This window comes from Hemiscyllium ocellatum, chromosome 16 (assembly GCF_020745735.1).
Source record: "Hemiscyllium ocellatum isolate sHemOce1 chromosome 16, sHemOce1.pat.X.cur, whole genome shotgun sequence".
NCBI classification, from domain to species: Eukaryota; Metazoa; Chordata; class Chondrichthyes; order Orectolobiformes; family Hemiscylliidae; genus Hemiscyllium; species Hemiscyllium ocellatum.
In genome coordinates, this window is record NC_083416.1 from 25743385 (window position 1) to 25764299 (window position 20915).

Consider the following 20915-nt stretch of genomic DNA (forward strand, 5'->3'; position numbering starts at 1 on the left):
GCCAATGCTGAACATTTATTTGATGGTGGTAGTGTTCCAGGGAAAGTTGAGCACTGGGAACACCCATTCCCAAAATAAAAAGAATTGGGAAGCTAACACCACTGTTGGAGAACAGCGAGGGTGTAATTTCAGGTATGCTTGTGAACGATGCAGGGTCAGATTTGCCAGCTCGAAATGCAGAGCTCAATCTGAAGACAGAACAAAACAGAACTGTACCAGCCAACTGTAATTGTCACTCCTCAGAACATTCAGGCCATTATCTGATCTTGAAAGGAAAGAAAATCCATTATTATTTCCTATATGTCCACTGCTCCTACAGCTATAAATGAAAAAGGAATTTTCTTAAGTTGTTAATACAGTTTGTGTAGAAAACCTTTCTTATGTTCTTTCCAATGGCCAGAAGGTTTCATTGTTCTATTTCTATGGAAAATCTGTTGCTTTGAAGAGATGACATTAATGAATACCTCTTTAATGTTTGAAGTTTGACAAATATTTTTCATATTCTACTTACATATCCATGCTAAATAGTTTGCTGTCCTGCTTTAGGGAATTCACCAGCCCACACGTATCCTCTGTTTGCTAATCTGCAAATAAACATCCATCTTCCATTATTTCAATGCCACTTTCACACATTACTGATGGAGATAACATCACCCACTGAGCCCACTTCACTTTATAAACTGATCTGAAGAACTCCAAACCTTGTGTTGATTCCTGTGGAATGTTAATAATAACAAGATAACAAGCTCAGATATCAGCTCCAATATAAGGTTTAAGTAATAAATTGCTACAAAGCAAAAATAAGTGTGCTTGGCCAGAGCAGAATTGTAGACTTGCAATACAAGACCCAAGTATCTCAAACATGTTTGAATTCATTGAATTAATTTGGCATTCATAACTTCAAATGTGAACTGAGTTTATAGATTTATTTTTCATTGTCTTTCCTTTAAAAGATGGGCACTGATATGATGTTTTTAGGTGGTTAGCAATGTCAGGTACTATCTGAAATGAAAATAGCAAGCCTTCTGGAAGGTTCTCGCTTGCGTAGCTATGAGCTGGGCCCTCCCCTTTGGATGAACACCACACAAACAAAGATTACATTTGTTATTGTTTGACAATTTATCCAAAGCATGAGTTCAGACTCCAGTCTTGATGAATGCTCTTGGGTCAGAGAAGGGAGAATCTTCAGCTCAGCAAAGAGTAAGGGCAGCACAGTGGCTCACAGCACCAGGGACACAGTTTTGTGCGACTGTCTGTGTGGGGTTTACATATTCTCCCCGTGACTGCGTGGGTTTCTTCCGGGTGCTCTGGTTTCCTCCCATAATCCAAAGATATGTAGGCAAGGTGAATTGGCCATGCTAAATTGCCCATAGTGTTATGTGTAGGTTAGATGCATTAGTCAGGGGTAAATGTAGGGGAATGGGTCTGGGTGGGTTACTCTTTGGAGTGTCTGTGTGGACTTGTTGGGCCAAAATGACCTGTTTCCACACTGTAGGGATTCCATGAATTTCTATGAAAACCAAACCTTGAAAATAAAAACTAAACACTGCAGATGCTGTAAATTAGAAACAAAAACAGAAGTAGCTGGAAAAAACTCAGCAGGTCTGTCAGCATCTGTGAACAGAAATTAGAGTTAATGTTTCTAGTCTGGTGGCAGCTAGGAAAATGTTGGTTTATATGCAGAAGATACAGTGCGGGGAGGGTGAAAGGAGTATACGATAGGTGGGGATAGGGCCCAAAGACAGAAGAACAGTTAGACAGACAGAAGATTAGGTAATGATCTAGTTAGCTGGGTGATTGGCTGTTCATGGAGACTGTGAGTAGCTAAAAATAAGTAATGTTTAATGGCAGACTATTTGATAACAAGGTGTGTGGGATTGGGAGCTAAGACATGGGAGTGTTCAGGCCCTAAAATTATTGATCTCGATATTGAGTCCAGAGGGCTGTAGGGTTCTCAAGTGGAAAACGAGGTGTTGTTCTTTCAGCTTGCACTGAACTTCAATAGAACACTGCAGCAAGCCAGAGACAGAGATGTTGTCCAAGGAACAGGTGGTGTGTTAAAGTGGCAAGCAACTGGAAGCACAGGGTCTATTTTGCGATCAGAACACAGTCACCCAGTCAACACTTAGTTCCTCCAAAGTAGAGGAGACCACATTGCGATCAGCAAATGCAATAAACTAGATTGCCTGAAGTGCAGGTAAAGTGCTGCTTCACCGAGAAGGTATGTTTGGGCCCTTGAATACTGAGGAGGGAGGAAGTAGATAGGCATGTGTTACACCTTTAGTGGTTGCAGGGGAGGTGCTGGGGTGAGGGAGGGGGGAATGAAGGAAGAGTGGAATCAGGGTGTCCCTGAGGGAATGGTCCCTGTGGAAGGAGGACACAGGAGGACAGGGGAATATGCATATGGTGTGGCATCTCGCTGGAGGTAGCGGAAATCATAGTGATAATCTTCTGGATGTGGATGCTGGTAGATGGTAAGTAAGGATAACCACGGGGTATTCTATCGCTGTTGCAGGAGGGAAGTGGGGATTGAGAGCAGAAGTGTGAGAGATGGATCAGACCTGGTTGAGGGTCCTGTTGACAACAGTGCTGGGGAATCCTTAGCAGGAAGAAGGTGGACATTTTGGAGGTTCCTTTCTCAAAGGTGGCCTCATCGAAACATACGGAGACAGAGGAACTGGGAGAATGGAATGGAGTCTTTACAAGAAGCAGGATGTAAGGAAGTAGCTGTGGGAGTCAATGGGTTTATAGTGGATATTAGTAGCCAGTTTATCCACAGAAATGGAAACAGAGATGTCAAGGAAGGAAAGGGTGGAGTCAGAAATGGACCAGTTGAAAGTGAGGGTGGGGTGGAAACTGGAAGCAAAATCGATGAACCTTTCTAATTCCAAATGAGAGAGGGAAGCGGCATCAGAGTTGTGGATGGGGGTCAGAATAGGACTGGAACAAAGCATGTTCCACATACCCCATGAAGAGGCAGGCATAACTGGGGCCCATTTGACACCTATGGCCACCCCTTTGACCTGAATAAACTGAGAGGTGTTAAAAGTTGTTGAGGGTGAAAAGAAGCTCGGCCTGGCAGATGAGGGGTGTGGTGGGTGGGGATGGTTCAGGCCTTTGCTCCAGGAAGACGCAGAGATCCCTGAGACTGTCCTGGCTGGTGACGGATGTGTGAAGGGATTGCACATCCATGGTAAAGTGGAGGCAGCTGAAGTCTGCAAACTGGAAATTCCAAAACTGGCATTGGGGAAGGTGACCCTCACATTGCAGTCAGGCACAGAGGAGTCTGAAGTTTAATAACAATAAACCATGGAACATCCCTGGCACTCACCCCTCACCTTTCTATATACTCACATGTCTGTTCAGACCAACCCCTTATAGATTGCACACATATTCCATAGCTGCACATGACCCAATGTCAAGGTATATTTCCCCAAGCACCCACTATTGACCTTCATGCCTTCAGTGAACTTTCAACATCAAGAAGATTTTAGGAATGATCCTTAGAAGTTAGGTTCTCCCTCAGGGAGAATTCCAGCATTGTGACTGCCAGAGTACTTTGGGCTAGGGAGCAGAAATTATCCATTATCTTCTCCCTATTGCTAACAGTAGAGTTGGCTAGAAAGAATATGTTGGTGGTTATTGGGGAATACAGAATTGGGATTGTCTCTGCAGCCAAGTAATACCTTGTACGTAGCACAGTACAGTATAGTACTCTGTGTCAATGACTGAAATATCCAGCATTCATATTACTTCAATCACTCTCTCAGCTGTAATAGTTTATTTGCAATTGAAGATGAATTCAGAAAAACAGGTTTCCTAATAATATTATATAAAACTTTTTAAGTTCTGCTAACTAAACATCATTTATTGGCCATATAGAGGTCTCTGTTGGCCTAAGAGTGCATGAACCAGCCAGCACTTCCCCTGCTGGTGATATAGTATGAGCAGAGGCAGGAAGGCCATAGGTATTGCATACCCTCCCATGCAACCTGCTTTAAGGTTTTCCACTTCTGAGTTGACTTCTGGGTGGAGGTAGTAAATGTCTCAGTTTACCATCTCTTCCTGAAACAGTTTGCTTCAAAACAGATACTGGTCATTAAGAAGCAAAAACAGAAGTTGCTGGAAAAGCTCAGTGAGTCTAGCAGCATCTGTGAAGGAAGATCAGAGTTATCGTTTGAGTCTGGTGAACTGTCCTCAGAACTCAAGGACTCATTAAGGAAACATGTCTAATGACACACCCAAACATCTGAAACATTACACCCAATCCCCTGTCTATTCATATGTTGTCATTATGCTCCTGACAATTGTAGCAGAATTTCTTTGTTTATGGGATTGTCTAAGCCAGAAACGATAACTAAATAATCTAATATCTTGCTAAATTAAATAGCATGTCATTCACCAATAATAGGAGTCTGATTTTTGATTTAAAAAGCTTTTATACAAAGCAACTTGGTCTCACCAGCTCTGCTTTGGAAGGTTATCCTGGAAAAATACTCAAATGTAAATTTGGAGATTACAAGGCTTTTCAAGAAAACAAATGGTGATCATAAGGACAATAGACAAAGTGAATAGCAAAAGTCTTTTCACTAGGATAGGGGAGTTCAAAACTAGAGGTTATAAATTTAAGGCGAGAGGGGGAAGATTTAAAAGGGACCTGAGGAGCAATGTTTTCACACAGAGGGTGGTGTGTACATGGAATGAACTGTCAGAGGAAGTGGTAGAGATGAGTTACAACATTTAAAAGACATTGGGACAGGTACATGAATAGGAAAGATTTAAAGGGATATGAGTCAAATGAAAGAAAATGGGATTACTTTCTTTTGGGAAATTTGGTCAGCATGGATGAGTTGGACCGCAGGGTTTGTTTCCATGTTGTATGACTCTATGATGCTAAATGTTGACTTAATATGGTAACAGTGCATTCAAAATAGTTTTGTTTCACACCAACAATGCAGTCACTGTGTAAATGCTGCCTGAGTTTGGTTTCACAAGAGTTCATGTTGTCTTTTCAGAGTCTCTTTCGGGCCTTGACACTCAATTTACAAGATGCAAGTATAGTGTCATGTGTGAAGCTGAAACATTACCACAGTGACTGAATCTGTAGTGTGAATCCACACTTCAATAATATTAGAAAGGAAGCTGCAATGTTTCCAAGCTTAAATTTGGAGGACTACAACCAATCTTGAATAGTTAGTGTAATTTTCCTTTACTTTGAATAGATTTGTTACTATTTTTCATTATTACTTTCTTTATACTGTCCTTTCCCTATCTTGCATCTTACTACATATCATTACAAGGTATTTACTGGCCATTTGGCTGACATATTCCATGATAGTGTTCATTCTCCACATAAATCACTAATTTTTTTCATCTAACACCACTCACACACCTTCCTTTTACCATCATGAATTTATATATCTTCCTTTAAATTCATCCATATTCATTGCATCAACTACTCCATGTGTACATTTTAACTATTCTCTGCAAAATGAAACTTGCTCTAAGTTCACTTTGGGATTTATTTCTGTCTATTATATATTATTTACAGCTACTAAATCTGGCCTCCCTACATATAGAACAGTCTTTTCAATCTATCAACCCATTTCCTAATGTTAAAGAGCTGAATCAGGTCACACCCAATATTTTCTTTTCAACAGCAAAGATTTCCAGATTATAAATAGGTTGTTTCAGTTCAAATATCATTCTAGTGTATCTTTTACTTTCACCTTCTCTAATGTCTTTAGCTCAGTTTTTAGGCTTAGATTCTGACCAGAACAAATAATACTTCTGTTGTGGTGAAAATGCTCTAACTTCTCTCATTTTCACAGGCACAGAATAGGGGTATGTTGTTGTTCAAGCATGTTTCAAGAAGCAGCTGGCCATTTAAATGATCAGCTATTTCAACTAAAATCAATATTTGAGGCTTCGGTGAATGGAACTGAGAGAATGAAGATGAGGCCAAGTCGGAGCAGGTCTACTCTCAGTGCATTTGTTTTAAATAGCCAGGGTTTCCTTTGGAAAGCTAAGATGCCTGTTTGCATTTTAACATCTATAAGGAAGGTAATTTGGATTTTAGTGGAAGTAAGATTCACCATTTGGGATTTGAAAAGGCAAAACTGCACAAAGACTTTTTTAAAAATATGTTCATTTGAAGTACGTATCACCGGCGAGTCCAATATTTGCTGCCCATGCTTAATTGTCCTGGCTAACATGACAGTGTGCTGCCTTCTTTAATCACTGCAGTCATTTGGGTGTAGGTACATCAAACCTGTTAGGGAGGGAAGTCCAAGACCTTAACCCAGTAACACGGTTAATATAGTGACACTGCTCCAAGTCAGGAGGGAAACTGCAAGTGGTGGTGTTTCCATATACCAGCTCCCATTGTCCTTCTGGAAGTAGAGGTGATATTGACAGATCCTTGGTGAGTTACTGCCACACATCTTGTAGATGTTACACACTGCGGCCACTGTGTGCCAGTGGTGAAGAAGTAAATGTTGAAGTTGATGGAAGTGGTTCCAATCAAATGGAGTCAAGTTTCTTGAGTTTTGTTGGAGCTGCACCCATCCAGACAAATGGGGATATTCTATCACACTCTTGACTTGTGCCTTGTAGGTGATGGATGGATTTTAGGGAGTCAGGAAGTGAGCTACTTACTGACCACAGTATTCCTAGTTTCTGACCTGCTCGAGTAGCCACTAAGTTTAAGTAGTGCATCCAGTTGGAGTTTCTTAAATAAAGCTTAGGTTGTCCTGGCCACTGCACATCCTAAGCTTGGCCTGGCCATCAGATCCTCCCATAGTGTGGCTATTGTGGATGGGTAATGGACATAGGTTGGCATGGAGTGCTTGAGGGATCATGGGGTGGATATAGGGACATAGGTTACAATGGAGAAGTGAGAAGCATGGTGATAAGTACAGGAATTAGGTGGTATTAATTTGGGCATTGAGGGTATGAAGGTGAGTTCAAGCAGGACGATTCAGGCTTTAAACTTTAATTTTAAACTTTGAACACAGGCAGAGTTTCTGCCCAGCCTGTTTCAGAGACTGGCAACCCCTTCTAATCGCCCAATCACACTCCCAATCCAATGCCCTTCCATCCAAGACCAAAAATGAGAAGTGTGAGCAGCTACAGTTCTATCCACCCAACAAAAGGACAAAATACTGAGCCTTAATACTTAGATCAGAAAGGTTCACAGTGCTCCAAATGTGATCCAACCAAAATTTTGTGTGTTTAACATAATTCCTTTCCTGGCTTTTTTAAACAATGGCCCTATTAACTTGCATTACTACTTTTTATAATTTTTTTTGTCTGTGCCTTCAAATTCCTCTGCTCCTCTCTCCCATTTAAAAATTAAATTCAAGAACACATAATTCTCTTACTCTTCCTGCTGAAATGAATGAGCTTGCATTTATCTATAGCTTAGTTACTTTTAAAATTATGAACCCTCCTGCAAATTTGTATCTGCATTTTTATTCATTCAATCCTCTCTATTAATTAACGCACCAGTTTGGTGTCGTCTGTCAATTTTGAAATTTTACTTTGGATGTCAGTGGTTCTCAGCATCAGTGGTTCTCTGAAACACATTTTCCAGTTTTTGTCAGTCTGTGTAAATAATCACATTGTATGACCCTTTAATGTATCTAAAATTTTGCCTTTCTCTTAAAGGTTGTTTTCACTTTCTTCTATCATGCTACATTAATTTGCAATCAATTTGTTACGTTTTTCAACATCAGTCAGATTAAGCGTGAATTCCCAAAAGAAAAAAATACTTGTCATTGCTTTCTTGGTGACCCCAGTGCTGCATTACTATGACCTGCATCTTGCAATTATTTTAATAAACCTCTTCAGATATGTTATGATACACATTTAGGGCATATGGGATCTGAACCAAGCTGCTTCTGGCTAACAGGTAGGAGCACTATCACTGCAGGACAAGACCTCTTAATCAGGTCTTTTATATTGATTGACAATTATTATTTATAGATACAGTATACCATTCTCCCATGGTTGCATGGAGTAGAAGAGAAATTCCTCTGTCTATTATCCTTGGCAAATTAATAATCTGAATCACAAAAAGGAAAAAAAGTGGATTAAGTTACTTGGTTGAGTTTGATGTAACTGAAGAATGACAGTATGCAGTGACTTTAAATATGTACACAAATAAGGGATAACTTATTCAATTTAATGATAAATTGTTGAAATAACACAACAAAATAATTGGAGGGGCTGATGATTCCTCTCAAGTTAATACAGTGGTTCTTCGCACAGATTTGGGAGATCAACATCAGAAATATGACATGTTTAACTAAGAATTTCTGAGTATTTACAATGATAGCCTAATTTTTGTTTAAAGTTGTATCATAAGATTACACTACAGAGTCAGTTACATAGCTGTAAGATGAAAATATTTTAGCTTCCCCTCTGCTGGTACTGTACAATCCCTCCTTCTTACCCTCTCCCTCACCACTGTCCTCGTCTAAAGCTGATTGATCACAACTTTAGCATCCAATTTCACCCTGAATTGAATTCCTAACCATATGTCCTCTCCCTCCTGAAGGTCTCTGCATAATTCCAGATTTGGCTGCAACCCACTTAAATCCAGTTACTGCTGAAACTCTCATTCATGCATTTGTTAACTGCAGAGTCAACTATTCCAATACTCAGCTGGCCTCCCACCTCCTACCTTTCATAACCTTGAGTTTATTCAAAACTCTGCTACCCATTGTCTACATCAGGCTCTATTCAACAATCTCCCTTGTTTTTACTAACCTATAATATTTGATGAACCACCAATACCTTAAAGTTTAAATACTCAGCTTCACATTCAAATTCTCCCACCCCATCATCCATCTTACTCCTGACTTTAAAATTTACTAGTCCATCAACTCGCTGATAAAACCGTTTTCCTTCCATTCTGGCCCTAATTCTTTCATCTTAGCATTGTTGACGTGCCTGGAAATGCCTAGGCCAGGGTGGGGAACCTACGAACTTAAACCGCATGCACCCTTTTGGGGTATTACTTGTGGCCTATTTGTCCGTAAATACTAAATCCACCTTGTTAAAGGTGTACCATTTTAAAAATGTTTTACTGGTAACCCAGTCACGTCAAAAACTAAGAAAAGAACATTAAAGGAAGAGTATTCAATGAAGAATGGGAATTATAGTATTACGTACTTGCTTTGAAAGGTAAAATGACTTGTTTGCTCTGTGATGCCATGTTTGCAACAATGAAGAAATACTATGCATATCGGCATTATGCAATTCATAAGGACCATAAATATGCTAAAGTGGAAGGAGAATCTTAAAAGTCTGTACTTAAGAAATTGAAAGAATAAAAGCAGCAGCATCAGCAAGTATTTAAAATATTGTCAGGACTAGACAATGAAGCAACATAAAAAGTTACCTAAATACTAGGAAGAAGAGGTAAGCCATTTAGGGATGCAAAACCATAAAAGAATGCATTGTTGAATTTGGAAGATGGTTAGATTCAGATCAGGTTGATAAGTACAGACAACTACCTCTTTCAAGCTACTGTTGTGAATCAACATTTTCATATGTGACGCAAATTAAAACACACGAGATCTCAGATGATGGATATTCACCAGGAGGACCAATTAAAGTTATGGTCATCGATGTTGGAATCGAATATCCGATTCCAATGTCACAATAAGCAATCACAAAAAGGTTATTAAATGGTTTGTTGTCTAAGTTATTCACTTATTATCAGTTGTATTGTCAACTTTGCCAAACAAATAGAAATTGCCTTAGAAATTGAAAATTTATATGTAACTGCATTTGATATTTATTTAGAAAAGTTAGAAAACTAACTATTTCAAAGGATCAAAAATATTCTGCCTTCTATCTCCAGTTGTAAAAAATTAGTTAATGAACTTACAGTTATTTTAGGAGTAAATTCTCAAAGAGCCTTTAGGTCCTGTATATAGATATATTAATGAGTACCATAATCCTGGCTACTTAGAAGAGATCTCTAGCCACCTTGTTATTGTGTAAACATGAAGTTGAGGTAGGGTACATCAAAACCACTCTGTGTAATAATAGCAAGTTTGATCAAATCATCACTAGTCATATATCGCAAAAAATTACAAATTGTAGTGCCCAAGCCCCCTGTTTTTAGCCCTGAAATCTGAATAGTGTGCAGTCTACCTCAGATTACTCTGGAAGAATAAAAGGTCTCAAAATGCAATTAACAAATGAAACGATGAGGATGAGGATGGTCAGCCATGATCATAATGAATGGTGGTGCTGGCTCGAAGGGCAGAATGGCCTACTCCTGCACCTATTGTCTATTGTATAAATTGAGTAGTCTCATATTGCTAATGTGAGGTAATTTTGGGTGGTATTCTCCACTAACGGGATGGTGCCATCAAGAGAAAGAAGACAAACTGCCCACTACAGCAATGAGAGATATGGCATATGAGTTTTAGTACTAATGTAATGGCAGTATATAGGGCTCACCACTAGTGGACTACATCAAAAAACAGGATTTTTTGACTATCTGCAGCGGGCACCATGGTTAACTATCATGATTAACCAGCCTGTGCTTGCAAAACTGACATAATAGTGTCCAACATTAGATGGAATTCAGCTATTGTCAATATTTGATAAATAATCAGATACACGAACACCAGCTAGCCACAAAAAGACACGACCTTCTCTCTCTTGTAGCCCTACACACAGATGAAAAAACCCACCATTTCAACTGGGACAACACATCTATCTTGGGACAGGCTAAGCAAAGACATGTCAGAGAATTCCTCGAGGCCTGGCACTCCAACCACCAGGCCATAAACAAACACATAGGTCTAGATACCATCTATCAACCCCTCAGAAAATGAGCAGGAAATGACATCAGCACAAATCCCAGGAATACCATCCAGGACAAACATATAAATAGAAAGCAGGAGACAACAACTTCGCTTCACTTGGAGGTCACCACTGATGATGTTACCTATCCAGGTAATGAAACGTGTGGATATCAAACCTACAGCTCAGCGAGCAAGCCTACACCCCATCCTCCAACTGGTTCACTACGTCGGGTGCGAGCACTGGCGTTTTAAGGCGTCGGATGGCAGTGGCCATCTAACGCTGCCCTGCTCAAATGGATATCAAACCTACAGCTCAGCGAGCAAACCTACACCCTAAATTAGAAACCAGTTTAAGATTAGTAATCAGAATCATGTGCATGTGCTAGAAGCTACTTACATTCACAAACACAGCCCTGATCTTTGTAGGTAAAAAGAGTATGTCCACACATTACACCCTTTTCACAGGGGAAATGTTTGGAGCCAGCTGATCCTTGCTACATGTGTATAACATATTCTGAAAGATCAGACTCTATTTGCCTGGTTAAATTTAATCAGTTAACTAAGGCAACTAGCAGATCCTACTGCAATTCCGTACCAACAACTATGCAAAAAATCAGCACCCTCTTCTCATGTTGCTTCTTTTCTATGTCAGTTTTGCTATGTCTTAGCCCTGATGAGTGCAAGATGTAAAGCTTTGATGCAATGTCTGTTTTTAGTAACATTTAAGTTCTATGTTACCATGTAATTGAAAGGAACATAGCACAGAACAGGCCCTTCAGCCCATGATGTTGTGCCGCCCATTGATCCTCATTTAAGGTAAAGCTAATGTACGAACCCTCAAATTTCTGTGACCATATGCATGTCCAGCAGTCTCTTAAATATCCCCAATGACCTTACTTCCACAACTGCTGCTGGCAATGTATTCCATGCTCTCACAACTCTCTGCATAAAGAACCCGCCTTGACATCACCTCTATACTTTCCGCCAAACAGCTTAAAACTATGACCCCTTGTGTTAACAATTTCTGCCCTGGGAAAAAGTCTCTGGCTATCAACTTTATCTATGTCTCTCATTATCTTGTACACCTCAATTAGGTCCCCTCTCTTCCTTCTTTTTTCCAATGAAAAAGCTCAGTCAACCTCTCTTTGTAAGATAAGCCCTCCATTCCAGGCAGCATACTGGTAAAACTCCTCTGAACCCATCCACATCTTTCCTATAATAGGGCGACCAGAACTGGACACAGTATTTCAAGTGCGGTCTAACCAAAGTTTTATAGAGCTGCAACAAGATCTCATGGCTCTTAAACACAATTGCCCGTTAATGAAAGCCAAAACATCATATGCTTTCTTAACAACCCTGGGTGGCAATTTTAAGGGATCTATGTACCTGCACACCAAGATCCCACTGTTCCTGTAAACTGCCAAGAATCCTGTTTTTAATCCTGTACTCAGCTTTCAAGTTCGACCTTCCAAAATGCATCACTTTGCATTTATCCAGGTTGAATTCATCTGCCACCTCTTAGCCCATCTCTACATCCTGTCAATGTCACGTTGCAGCCTACAACAGTCCTCTATACTGTCAACGACACCTCCAACCTTTGTGTCTGCAAATTTGCTAACCCATACTTCAATCTCCTCATCCAAGTCATTAATAAAAATTACAAAGAGTAGAGGCGCAAGAAGAGAGCCCTGTGGAACACCACTCACCACTGACTTCTAGGAAGAATACTTTCCTTCCACCACCACTCGCTGTCTTCTGTTGGCCAGCCAATTTTGTATCCAGACAGCTAAGTTCCCCTGTGTCCCATTCCTCCTGACCTTCTGAACGAGCCTACCATGGGGAACCTTATCAAATGCCTAGCTGAAGTCCAAATACACCACATCCACCACTTGACCTTCATCAACTTGTCTAGGAACCATGTTGGCCCCTGCATAGAAGCAAAGGAAAACACTTCATTGAAACCTATTGTGAAAGAAATACATTTTTAAAGTATGTAGAATAACATGTTTAAATAGTTCTTCATGTAACTATGAAGCACAATTGTATGTCACGTTAGTGCATGGAACTTAGGCACCTGAATATCCTAAATCAACTTTTGAATATTTTGGCCAATATTCACAGTCTTCAAACTGAACATCTAAAGAAGCTGGAGATTGTGGAGAGGGGAGTAGTGATTAGTGGCTTGAAGAAGTGCCTATTGCTTTCATTTTGCAGAATCAACAATAATGTTGGATTGCGGTAATTTATTAAAATCATGCACAAAGCTTTGTGATTGCATTGTGATTATAATTTGGCTGGAGTCCCCAGTCACTGTCTGTCCTGAGAAAAGGAGCAGTATAGTTACAGGAAGCCAGCTGAATACACATAAAATAGCAGATACAGGATGACAAGAATCCATTCAAGGACTTTCAATCTTCTTCCCGGCCCCACCCTCCTCCCATTTATCTCTCCACCATGGAGGCTCCCTGCCTTCATTCCTGTGGGGTGGCACGGTGGCACAGTGGTTAGCACTGCTGCCTCACAGTGCCAGAGACCCAGTTTCAATTCCCGCCTCAGGCAACTGTCTGTGTGGAGTTTGCACATTCTCCTGTGTCTGCGTGGGTTTCCTCCAGGTGCTCCGATTTCCTCCCACAGTCCAAAGGTGTGCAGGTTAGGTGAATTGGCCATGCTAAATTGTCCGTAGTGTTAGATGAAGGGGTAAATGTAGGAGAATAGATCTGGATGGGTTGTTCTTCGGAGAGTCAGTGTAGACTTGTTGGGCCAAAGGGCCTGTTTCCACCCTGTAAGTAATTTAATGTAAAAAAAGGGCTTTTGTCCGAAACATCAATTTTCCTGTTCCTCGGATGCTGCCTGACCTGCTGTGTTTTTCCAGCACCACTCGAATCTAGACTCTGATTTCCAGCATCTGCGGTCCTCACTTTTGTTTTAGTGAAATGCTATACTATCATATAATGTGCTGGCTTGGACGCAGAGCAGAGTTCAAACAAGAAATCCTGATTCCCAGATGTTCTTGCACTTCTGACTTGTTTAATATTAAAATATTAGGTTAGACTCACTAGCATCATTATCCACTCAGAGATAAAATTCTTCTTGCTGATAATCTTACTGAAAAGGTAACATGAATAAAAAAAAGGCTTCCCAATTTGTGTGAAACTTTCTGTAAAATGTGCCATCAGGAGGAATTTCACCTTGATGTCTGGTGATAATTTATTGTATTCACTTGAATTAGGTATTTAAGATATAAAATGATAGATATAAAATGACTTTTCCTTACATTATACTTACTGTCATGTCTCAGGACATCTGACAGCATATTACTATTATGTTGTTATGTTGATGTTGAAAGATGTCTTCTTGCTCCTGAAGTTAATTATAACAGAGTTTGAAAATTTTCTTTACAAATAAGTTTTCTCAACACAATGTATACGTAAATAGGTATAAAACCATAAACTGGACAGTTCTCCTGAACTAAAAAAAACTCACACTCACACAAGCAAAGTAGAAACTTACTAAAAACGTGTCCCAAATCCCATCATGTACACAACAAAGCAGAATAAATTATAAGGTGGAGAGGTAAAGCTAAAATGCTGACATTCATAGTAAAAAAAATCTACATTCCTGCAGACAAATTGCCAGATTAGTTATTGGCAGTTTCAGCTACCTTAATGTATGTTGGTTTCATAGCAATTTTGTTCAGGGTTTGTTTTGTAATTCTCTGTAGAACATGGACAGCTTGCAGTTCAGGTGGCTTCTGCAGTCATCTTAAAACACAATGCCCTGGCTTACTTAAAGCAGTCTTCCTTCAAATGCCAGTCCCAGGTATTAGACCTGTTGAGAGAACCAAACATTTAGTGTCCATATATGGTAACTTTGTGACAATGTTCACAAAGCTCTACAAGTACCCCTTGGTCTCCAATGAACTGAACCTAGCACCCTTATATATATAAACAGTTAATACTCAACATATCTAAGGATTAAAATTTTCTGCAGAATTACAGACCAAAGGCTATAGGGATTATACATTATGCTGTTCTGTAAGCTCTCAAAGTCAGGAATTGTCCAAATCTTTGACATTGAGTTCAAACTAGTCATTACATTTATTTCGAAACAATTAGAATACTAGGTGTTTTAGACACTGTTCAAACAATTTTTAAACCAGAGTGTAAATATTTTGCAGGCATTTCCAGAATCATCAACAGAATAGAACTGGAGTCAAGAAATGGCCAATACTGCCTTTCCAGATTATCTCTACTACAAACAGGTAGCAAAAGCAGGGAATTAAAAATTCCTCTGGTTGCTGTTCAAATATATTTCCCTCTGAGGTGGAGATAGACTTCTTTGAAGGGCAACCGTTGCTTTCTCAATCACGAAGAGTATACATCATGTCTCAAGTAGCTAAAGTGTAACAACCATATTTTCTGGTTTCTTGTTTGTGACACCTGGTCAAGGCCTACAACATGCACACTGTAAATTCGACTAGCGTGAACCTCCTTTGATGTTTCATCAATCAAAAGTAATGAGTCTGGTCTTTTCTTCCAGCTGGCAGCCTTGCATACATTAACATTTCAAGGACAAGAAGTTGTTCCTGGTGTAATTAGCTTATAAATGCAGTTTAATTAACTCATAAGTACTATTAAAAGTAACACTGGATATGGAGATATTTACCATATAATGCATTTTTAATCCAGCTAGTAATATAAAAATACAATGTAATGCAAATATACAAAGAACTATAAAATTGTTACTCCGAAGCTGATATTTAAACTGCATTTTTATCTAATTGTCCAGTTGCCTAATAACATAAACAATAATAAGTAAAAAAAGTTGAGTGATTATACACAACATAATTTGTTTGCTACATATACACTCATACAGCCAGTGACATCAGCTGAACCGTGGTGGAACAGGCTGCAAAAATTGACTGCGCATGTGTCAAAAGCATTACACCTTCAGTGCATGCCCGCTGAACAGAGGAATGATAGAGGCAAGGTACTTGTGCACCAACGGGTTGGGACAAATGTTGAGAGGGGAGCTGCTTTGGTGTTGTGAGGAATAGGTCTGGGAGTGGGAGTGGGTTTGACCTGGAGTGAGAATCTCTGATCTTTCCAGCCACCACCACCTTACCGTCAGCACCAGTAGGACCATAGTCCTGAATCAGGAGACGGTGACCTTAGCTTAGACTGCTTTGTAGATAATCACTCCCATTGCCCTCTGAACCCTGCCATTCACATTCAATGCAGTCATTCACAATATCCACATTTTCGACAGCACCACTGTCTTCTGTCACTTCTGTGACGTAAGACATCGAACACTCTTTGTGACTCTGATGGTGACATTCACAATAAATGAGGTCATGCAAAAATGTTGAAGCCCCATAAAGATATAGTTCTGTCAGTTTTCCACCAAAATTAGCAAGACTTTTATGCATAGTCACATCCTGCTTCATGTCCAATCGCAGCAGATGGTATCACTGGTTACATCTTTGCCTGTACAGTAGTTACATTGCACCGTGTGTCATCATTCTGAATTTATAATCGTAAGAAAATAAATCCCAAGGATCTAATTCTTCCACTTTTGCACATGGTAACAATAAAATTATATGTTTGATTTATTTGGTTTTCAAAAGGTTAGAGTGAAAGACTGCAGTGCTAATTTCAATAAATTGCAGATATACTGCCAGTAATAGTTGCATCAAGAAATAAACAGTATCTAGATCTGACGTGTACTGCAGGCAGCATTAACTCCAGTTGGGTTACTGAGATTTATGCTTACCACAACAATAAATAATTCAGGTTGTTGGAATAAAAAAGTACAATTGAATAACTTATACACTGCATGTTTTAAATAATGATACTGCATGTTCCAAATAACGAAGTGGGCCTCACCAATAGTATTCTACATTGTATTTTGGGATATGCTTGACTACTTATGACAGACTAAAGTCAATGTTTAAAATGGGCTAGAATGAAGCACATGGCATTCCAATTACTTGTAACTAATTCTATTTGTTGTATAGCATTTAGTTGTCTGTGTTCTTGGTTGACCCACAAGAAGGCATAAATTGCTCAATGCTGCAGACATAGCAACTTCACAGCATTAGATTGTAATGGCTGGAAACTTATTACACAAGAATATGCTCTGTCACAAATATTTTAAAGCCAATATGTTTGTCCCCAAATGTTCCATCACCTCATTCAATTCTCAAAGGTAAGATTGAGCTGTAGCATTCACCACTGTAATATTACAAATCCAGTTTTTTTTTCTGGAATATAGAAAGAAACCACAGTCTATATTGGCCACAGCTTGTTAGCCTTTTTGAGAATTGTTAAAATTCAGAATGGCAGGTTACTCCATTGGAGTTTATTCCTTTAACCATGCATCCTTCCATCACTCACATTGCTTGGAAATCAAATGTGATTGCAGACAGACTGTCCAGAACTTGAAAATATCTAGTTAGAACTGAAAGGATAACATTGACTAGCAATACGAAAATGAATGTGTGGTTGTGTTGATGTTTATGTTTAACTGTGTTTTCTCTTTTTGCAATGAAGTAAGAATGAATCACATTTCTTTTCTTGTGCAGGGAAAATATCATAATGATAGATTATAACACTTGATTACTTTTGGACAAATTGAACTGCTTTTTTAAAAGAGGACATTCAACTAAGATGATTGTGGTTGTTAATTCAATGGCTGTCTGTAAAGCCCCTATATGAACTATGATGATATTACTACTTTAAGAGGCGTATTCTGTCCTGGGTGAATAGGTGTTGAGATAAAGGTGAAGAGTGGTCTGTTTCAAACTAATAAAGTAAACAGCTTGTGAGACCTTGGGCACTTTTTAGAAGTTGGAACAACGCAAGCAGCATGAAGAGGTGGGGGTCACAGAACCAAAATATTAGTTTTGGCTTTTAATAGTTGCTAGGGTCTTGAAGCTGGTTGTGGAAGTTACACATATTTCCTGCTACAGCAAAATGTATCAGTTCTCCCTCGCTCTTAGAGTTTTCTCTTGATGTTCTTTCCTCCTGTACTGGTGAAATGTATGTAAAACAATATATTGAACTGAATTTGCCTTTGCCAGGGCTGTGTTTATGGAATGTTACTATATTGGAAGGGTTGTTGTTTAGTCATTAAATAATCTATTATTTTGATAAGTTTTTCAGTAGAAATAAGTAATTCTAATTAGTCTTATAACGTAAGAATGAAGTGTGTTTTGTTTCAAGCCTGGTAGTTCGACCAATTGAATTGCATCCAGAACACAATGCCTTATATTTGCCTTTTAAAATAAGGAACAGTTGGGTCTTGGCTATCTTCTTAATATATTTTGAGGTGGTTTGGTCTGATCCAAAACAGAACCCACGAACTGTCACACATAGATTGTGTCAGGGAAACTTCAAACAGACAAACTTAAAGAATGAGTAACAAGAGTCTAACTACTTACTCAGCAGATAGCCACCTCCCATGGATTTTGTCCTAAACTATCAACAGGTTTCTTTACCCCACCTGAAATATACAAAAATGCGTTAAAGAATAACTGTAATCCATGGTCTGTGTGTTTGTGGGCTGATGTACTACTGTGGACTAGTCTTCCTTGATGGACACAGCTTGACAGCCATTGGAAATCTCACAATGCAGGTTAAAAAAAAACTTTTCTCTTGCTGTGTTGAGTGCTGGAAGCTAGCCAGTGAATTCAATGTCAGAAGGAAACCTGGACAAAAACCTGTCAACAAATTTGCAGAATCAAGAATCTTAGAATCGATTGCTTCATTCTCAAGGTCAGCATTACTGGTATCATCCAATTAACAAACAGCCGGCTTAATCTGGCTCATTTAAATGGAAAATACATTTGGAATGAGAAAAGTTATACACAAGGAAGGGATCCATTTAAACATGTTTTGACCAACTTATGAAGAAGTTGAATTAAGAAAGGGAGTAGTTCATCCCTGCTTACTCAGAGCATAACAATTTGGGGGGTACTCATCTGGAATCATGATAAACTGGGTCTGATCTTATCAACTACTATGATAAAGGAGGTCCCTTTTTGGGCTTTAGCAAATTACGTCCAATAAAGCCTGCATGAAAAGTGTGCAAATTCAGTAGCGATGTAATTTTGAAAGTAAAACAATACTTGCAACAATGAGAAACTGGGCACAGTGATGTAGTCCAGGTAGCTTTAACTAGTTGCCGCTTTATGTTTTTAAGGCATTCTTACAAGTTTATTCTATGATGCACCTCTGGGTCATACAATAAATAACCATAAATGAGTTGCAAGCATTTAACTGCTGGCTCTATTCAAATGATGGAAATTCTATTTGACACAATTTCAGTCTAAATTATATTAACCCATGGTGAAAAAACAATAATGATAGATTCCATGCATACATCCAAGTCTTTGCAATAAAACTTTAGGATTAGTTGCTTATATTTGGTGAGTCACAAATGCACTTTCATTACACCTCGAAGGATCAGTCAAAAATGTCAAAGTTTGTGTGCTGACTTTCCAGCTTAATTTCAGTTCTCTTAGATTGTTCTAATCACCAGAACCTGTATAGAAAACAATTAGCAGATTTCTTCTTGTGTTCTATGGATAGTGTTAAGATTGGTGCTCACTCTACATCTTCATTGCGTATGATAACTCCAATACATTAATTGCAAGGGAAATGTCACTCACAGCACAATCCATTTACTTTTGAGAACCTCTTGGCTAATCATCTAACTTACTATCATTTTCCTGCTTTCTGTCCTTTGATCCCCTAAGTCCTAAAACATTGTATCTAATTCCTTCTTATAAATAATCAATGTTTATGCCTTAACCACTTTCTATGACAGAGAATTCCACAGGTTCACCACTCTCTGGGTGAAGACATGTTTCCTCATGTCAGTCCTAAATGGCCTCCCTTGTATTCTTAAATTGTGACTCCTTATTCAGGACTTCCTGGGATCATTATTCCTGCATTGACACTGTCCAGATCTGTTAGAATTTCATTGGCTTCTATGAGATCCTCCTCATTCTTCTAAACTCCAGTTTAGAAAATGGTCCTAACCCATGCAATCTCTCTTTATCTGTTAGTCCTGACTTCCCAAATATCAGTCTGGTCAGCCTTTGTTGCAATCTCTCCATATAGCCAGAACTTTCTTTCCCAGGTGAGGAGAATACATCAGGTGTGGTCCCACTAGGTCTCTGTACAATTGCAGCAAGAAATCCCTGCTCAAATCCTCTCACTATAAAGGCCAACATACCATTTGTCTTTGTCATGCTTGCCGCAACTGCATGCTCACTTTCAGTAACTGGTGTACAAGGGCACACAGGTTTCACTGCATCTTCCCCCTTTCCCAAACTATTGCCATTCGGACAATAATCTGCCTTCCTGTTTTTGCTGTCAAAATACATCACATTTATCCACATTAAACTTCATCTGCCATGTATTTGTGTACTCATTCAACTTGTTCAAATCACACAGAAGCATCTCTCCATCCTTCTCACAGCTCACCCTCCCACCCAGCTTGGTGTTGACTGCAAACTTGGAGCTATCATAAGTAGTCCCCTCATCTAAATCATTAATACATATTGTGAATAGTTGGGAATCCTAGCATGAGTCAGTAAGCTGCCCCACAAATCACAACCTGCCGCTCAGAAAGAGACATGTTTATTTCTACTCTTTGTTTCTGATCTGGCAACCAGTCTTCTATCCATGTAAGAACTTTATCACCCATTCCACACACTATAACTTTCAACTCTAATCTCTCATGTAAGATCTTATTGAAAGCCTACTAAAAGTTCAAATGAACAACATTCTCTGGCTCTCTTATATCAACTGTACCATTTACATCCTTGAAAAATTCCAGTAGATTTGTCAAGCATGATTTCTCGTTTTTAAATTCATGCTGACTCTGTCTGATCCTGTCATGTTTTCCAAGTGATCTGCAATTAAATCTTTTGTAATAGGTTCTAGCATTTTCTCCACTGCTGATACCAGACTAATCAATCCAAACTTTTCTGTTTTCTTTTTACATCTTGTTTTAAATTGGGATGTTACCCTCCAATCTACTGGAATGGTTGCAGAGTCTATAGAATCTTGCAAGATG